The 6,841-nt window shown below is 35.4% G+C and overlaps 1 pseudogene; it reads left to right on the top strand.

The window, feature by feature from the left end:
• Positions 1 to 4,923: 4,923 nt before the first annotated feature.
• On the top strand, positions 4,924 to 5,042 carry LOC111740029 (annotated as a pseudogene).
• Positions 5,043 to 6,841: the final 1,799 nt, after the last annotated feature.

The following is a 6,841-nucleotide window of genomic DNA, read 5'->3' as shown; positions in this document are numbered from 1 at the left end:
TGAATTGCCTTTATACCTTAGTCAAAAAACAATTGAGCATATATGTGCTTGTCTACTTCTGGACTCTATTCTGTTTCATCGATCAATGTGTCTATCCTTTTGCCAGTATCACACTGTCTTCATTACTGTTGCTTTATAATAAGTCTTATGATGAGGGAAAATGAACTCTCCAATTTTTTCCTCTTTCAAAATTATTTTGGCTAATCTAGTTCCTTGGCTTTCCATATAAATCTTAAAATAAGCTTGTAAAATTCCACAAAAAAAACTATAATGGGATTTAACTGGGATTGCATTAAATCTACAGAATCAGGGGGAGAATTAACACCTTAACAATATCAAAATTTCCAGTCCATTAACATGGTATATAGCTTTATTTAGTTCCACTGCTTTCTTCAATAATTTGGAGATTTCAGCATACAGATTGTGCATTTTTTTGTTTTTTCTTATTTTTTAACAGTTTTATTGAGATATAATTCACATATCATACAATCCACCCACTTAAAGTATACAATTCAGTGGTGTTTAATATATTTACTAGTTCCAGTCTCACAATTTCCTCCCTTTGTTCCTTCAGCCCTAGGAGCAGTAATGACTTAATGTTACTAATCTTTGCGTGACTTGCCATCTCTTATGTGTTCTTCTAACTTTGCCTACTTCAGTGCTCCTCAAATTTTAGTACATATAAATCACTTAGGGATCCTGTTAAAATGAGATTCTAAATCAGTAGATCTGGGGCCTGAGATTCCCCATTTCCATCAGACTCCCAGGTGATGCTGACACTGCTGACCTGGTGATCATACAAGACTAGCAAGGGTTTACAGTTCCTAAGTAGTCCCTTTATTTAAGTCTCTTCATTCATAACATCTACAGTAAATTCTTCTTTCTATTGAGACCCTGATAGATACAGATGGAAACAAAAAAATTGGAATTGTCATTCACGAGCTCAATCTCTTTCCCTATTGTTAAAACATTTGTTTAGAAATTTATTCTAGATTCAATTAAATTTTCCAATAATTCTCAAACTGCCCCCCTGCTCCTGCTACTTTTTATTTTCTTTGAAAACAAGACAATATTTGCCCTTCCTTATTTTGGGGGGGCATTTCTTATTTTTTCCCTGGCTTCCAAAAGCTGACTAATATAGATCCTACAATCACTTATACAAAGTCTTTCATGAATAATACATTCAGGACTGGAAAGTTTAACTCACGTTAAACAACTGGTTGCTCATTTACCACACTGGATTTCAGTATCCATTTAGTCATTCTTTAGTCATGTTTATTCTACCCCTCTTTTCACTTAAAAAATTATTCTTGAAAGAGGAGACAAAAGTTGAGGGGTTTGCCTTTTCTCTTGGCAATCTCTTGGAGATTTCAGCATACAGATTGTGCATTTTTTTTGTTTTTTCTTATTGGATAATATTGGATTATCCAATAGCATCGGCACCTAGCAGCGGCTTTCTTCCTTTCTTGTTCACCCTCTTGTGGCAAGTATTACTCGAAAAACAAAAAACAAATTTTGAAAATGTCTTGGTATTCTTTTTAAAAGCAAAAATTATCTAAGCTTATAAGAAAGTATCAGTTCTTGTAGGATTCTGCTACTCTTTGATACATGCTCTTTTAAAATCTGATCTCATTAAGGAGCGTCCCGTGAAATGACATGCTCGCTGGAGTATGACAACTTGGCCTGCTGGCCACTCTCCTTGGCAGCCAGCCCCAGAGCTAGGTCAGTTCCCCTAGTTCTGGCATTTCTAATTCTCAGATCATTCCTTTCTCCCTGCAGCCAGTCATCATGATGCCAGTTATTGTTCCTTTTTGTGAGCCTGGAACATTTATGTAGTTTAAGTCTCCAGACTACTAGATACTACTAGCCACTGAATCAGGAAAAGAATTATACATACATACCTGTATATTGTGACATCAATATCAATTCTGTATTCTCACCTTTTGTCTCAAACTATTCATTATCTACCATTCTACCAGCATCTATTTCCACCGGCCGAATAACTCTAGTGCATGGGGTTACTGTGCACCTTCATCTCCCTTCTTCTAGACTGGTGTGTTGTTTTTTTTTTTAATGAGGTAAAAAATCCTTTATTTCAGTCATAAATGCTCTACTACCTAATCTACCAGAAGCTATTGGATTGTGTTCATCTATTTTTGTTAATTTTTCCAAGTTCAATTTGCTTTTCTATTAATCTTCCCTTTCCTACCTAAGATTTCAAAAGTCACCAGCACTGTATTTCAAGTTTCTTTTGTCTGTTTGATTTAGTCCCACCTGGATCAAGAGAAGTGGATATCGACTGGTTGGTATGATAAATTTTGGCAGAGTATGCTTCCTGCCCCATCATTATAACCTTTAGTAAGATAGCAGAATTGGCCATTGTAAAGCCGCCTCTTTGATCATCCACAGTAAAAAACACGAGCTTGGGAGTCAGCACAATTAGGTGCATGTTATTGCGCTGCCAAATATCATAAGCTTTGCAATTTTTTAAATTGGTATATTAATTTGGGAATGGGCTAAGTTGCCGCAATAGAGATACCCCAAAACTCAGTGGCCCAAAAAAAAGATGTTTATTTCTCTCATGAAATAGTCCAGGAGGTGGTGAGCAGTCCGGAGAGGTCTGGCAGCTATGCTTCCTGTGGTTATCCAGGAGTCAGTATTCCTTGTTCTTATCTTGTTACTCCATCAATTTCTGATTGTTACTTCCCCTACTCTGATCAGAGCGGTTCGCCAATGCCATATCCATAGTTTAGCCCATGGAAAGGATGAAAAAGAAAGTAGAAAAGCAATTTCCTTTTAAGGAAGTGACATGGGCTCACAATTGTAAAAACTCAGTCACATGAACATACTTAGCTGTAGCGGAGGCTAGGATATCAATCTAAAATTAATATCCCCACTAAAATGGGGGTGAGTCCTATTTGTAAAAGGAAGAAATGAAAAATGGACATGGGGGAAACCAGCAGTCTCAGAAGTAATGTATTTACATAGTTAAAAAATAATGTATAATATAAAATGGTGTAAATAAAGTCTCCCACCCCACTCACCATCTTTCCAGTTCCCACCCCTCTCCTCAAGATGTAAATACTTTATTAGTGTCTTGTGTATGCAGAGTTTTCTTAAGCAACTTCAAGCAGATATCTTTATTTCCTATCTTACCCATGTTTTACATAAAAGAAAAACATACTATGTATATCATTCTGCTCCTTGCTTTGTTTATTTAATAATGTATTTTGCACATTCTTTTATATGAGTGCATAGTTATCTTCCTCATTCTTTTTGCTGCCTAGTATTTTTAAGGATGTATCATCATTATTTAACAGTCCCATTGATAAATTCAGATTTGTTTCTAATCTTTCGCCATTACAAACAATGCTGCAATGACCTTGTGATTGTCACTTTCCACATGCGAAAGCCTGTCTGCAAGATAGGTTTCCAAAAGTGAGATTAGCCAATCATATGATATTGAGCCAATCTTTTGATCTCTTTGTATCCCATTTTCTTTTAAAATGAAGCTCATAGTTACCACATAAGTAGGGTCATTATGATAGGGAAATAACTAAATATAAAAATATTATACAACAGCATCAAAAACAAAATAGAGATACATTTATCAATATATGTGCAAGATCTATACTTAAAAACTATAAAGCACTGCTGAGAGAAATTAAAGGAAACCTAAATGGAGAGGTTTACCATGTTTATGAATTAGAAGACTCGATATTTTAAAAATGGTAATTCTTCCTAAATCAATCTATAGATTGAATGTAATCCCACTTGAAATCTCAAAAGGCTTTTTAATGAAAATTAACAACCTGATTCTAAAATCTATATGGAAACACAAAAGACCTAGGATAGCTAAAACAATTTTGAAAAAGAAGAATAAAGTTAGAGAACTTAAACTACCTGATTTCAAGCCTTACCAAAAAGCTGTAATAATCAAGACACTGTTGAATTGGCCAAAGTACAGTCATATAGACAGACCAAATGCAGACCCATATGTGTATGTTGAATTGATTTTTGACGAAAGTGCTAAGGTAGATCCATGAGAAAAGACAGTCTTTTTAATAAATCATACTGGAACCATTGAAAATCCATATAGAAAAAAAAGAACCTCAACCTTTATTTCACTTATACACCAAGACTGAATCCAAATGCATCATAAACCTAAATGTAAACACTGAAACAGTAACACTTCTAGAAGAAAACATAGGAAACATCTTAATGACTTTGAGTTAAGCAATGATTTCTTAGTGGGGTTACAGAAAGCACTAACCAAATGGACATCAACAAAATTCAAACTTTCGCTCCTCAAAAGACACCATTAAGAAAACAGAAAGGGAGGCCACAGACTGGCGGAAAAATATCCACAAAAAACCTGCAAAAAAGTTTTTTAATGGGCAAAATATATGAACATACACATCGTAAAAGAAGATATATATTTGGCAAATGCACATGAAATGATACTCAACATCATTAGTCTTTAGGGAAATGCAAATTAAACCACAATTATATACCACCTACTAGAATGGTAAAAATAAGAAAAACTTGCAATACCAATTGTTAGGGTGGATGTGGTATAACTGCAACGGGAACTCTGGTGCATTTGGAATGTAAAATATACAACTGTTTGGGAAAACAAGTTTGCAGTTTCTTATAAAGTTAAACATATATTTACCATATAACTCAAAATTCTGATCAGAGATATTTACACAAGAGAAATAAGAGCAGGTATCCAAAAAAAAAAGAATGTTCATAGCAGCTTTATTCATAATAGCCAAAAAATGGAAATAATCCAAGAGTCTTTCAAATGGTTAACTGATAAACAAATTATGGAATATCTATACAATTGGACACTATTCAACAATAAAATAATGATACCTGTAAAATCTCAAAACATCGTGCTAAGTAGAAGAAGCCAGACATGTCTACAGCCATGCTACCCTGAACAAGCCCGATCCCGTTTGATTTCAGAAGCTAAGCAGGGTTGGGCCTCATTAGTACTTGGATGGGAGACCACCTAAGAAGACCAGGTGCTGTAGGCGTAAAAAAAAATAATAAGGGATTGTAAGATGACAAGGTCGTTGTAATCTGTGAGGTCAACCAAGGGTTGCCTTACCTAAAAAAGAAAAAAAAAAAAAAGCCAGACACAAAAAAGATTCCATTTACATGAAATTTTAAAAACGTAAAACTAAAGTTATAGAAAGCAAAATAGTGGTGGCTTAGGGTCTCAGGTTGGGAGGACTGACTTGAAAGGGGCAAGAGAGGAATTTTGGAGTGATAAAAATATTCTGTATCATGATTGTGGCAGTGATTATATGGGTGAATAATTTTGTCAAAGCTCATTGATCTATATACTTAAAATTGGTATGCATTATATATATTATACAGCAATGAAACTTTTTTTAAAAATTACTGTACCAATGTAATTGTTATATCAAAAACTGTAAGAGTAGGTCTCTTCCTCTAGAAGTCATTGCATACCACTGTACTTATGTTTTGATTTGAGTGCTTACTCTGCGTCAGAAACCATGCAAGGTATTTTGCATGTATATCTCATTTAGTCATCACAAAAGCCCTCTGATATCTCCTTGCTTTACAGATGAAGATAGTGATGCACATTAAGAAAATTGTCCAATGTCCAATTATTGTGATACTAGTGGCAGAGCCAGGATTCAAACCCAAGTTTCTTAGACTCCATCATCCACAACTCTCATTATCATGCTATGTTTCCTCCTTAGCACTCACATCTTCCTTAATGCAGATCTTTGGAGTTTCACTTACCATGCCTAGAGAATCACCTCCATTATTAAAACCTTAAGAAACAAGGTTTGAAGGAGAATCTTCAGATGTGAAGAGACAGTTGATCAAGCAGACCTAACTCAGTTCTTACTGAGTATGTGTTCAGCACAACCCGGAATGTACATGGCATTCTTCATACATTTGCTATTATTGTTGTTATTTTTTTCACCTAATTATTGATTTTCTTCCTTCTTGTGTCACTACCATACTGATACCCAAGGTCTGCCGATCCCATTTAATGCTCTGGCCCCAGGTCAGACAAAAACCCTGCCCTATTTCCTTCCCCCTTAGCTCAACTGAAATTGGCTGGAATTTAAAAAAAAAAAAAAAAAAAAAAAAGATTTTACTGCTAGTGAAGTACAAAAGACAAATAAGCAAAGTGCATAATTAAGAATAAAACCATCTGGCTTACAAAATATATGTTCTAACCATTTACCAATTAAACATTTACCAATAATGTACTACGAAGAAAAAGAAAAGTGTAAGGCAATGCATATACTGCACTACCATTTCTATGAAAAGAGGCTAGAAAGAGAAAGGCTTCTAAATGAACATGCACAGACTATCTTCAGGAGGATGCGCAGGAAACTGATAATAGTGTTTATCTCTCTGGAAGGGCACATGGGGCAGGCGTGGGCCAAGGTAGTAAATATTGTGGGTGACTCAACCATATCTATTTTACCCAAATACATTTGGAAAACTGACTTTTCCCTCAGGGATGGCTTTCATAGGCATAAGTATGGTTCCACCCCTTGTCAGTGAACTGTTATAGGTGACCCAATTCCGTCTGGCAAAATGAAAGGAGAGGTTTGCTGGAAACTTCTGGAACTATAATTTCTCACTCTTGGGAGAAATTCACAGGAGGTCAGCTTTTCTCTCTCCTATTGGACACAAACAAGGAAAGCATGAACCCCCTATGTTCTCATTTTACAACCATAAAAGAAAGTCAGCTTCAAGCTGAAGCCCATGCACTTAGGGAGCAGAGTAGGAGGAAAAAACCTGGGTCCTCGATGATTCACTGTTAGGCTGCTAAATCAACTAA

The sequence above is a fragment of the Pteropus vampyrus genome, unplaced genomic scaffold, assembly GCF_000151845.1.
Source record: "Pteropus vampyrus isolate Shadow unplaced genomic scaffold, Pvam_2.0 Scaffold56, whole genome shotgun sequence".
NCBI lineage: Eukaryota > Metazoa > Chordata > Mammalia > Chiroptera > Pteropodidae > Pteropus > Pteropus vampyrus.
This window is presented reverse-complemented; position numbering and strand designations above follow the sequence as displayed.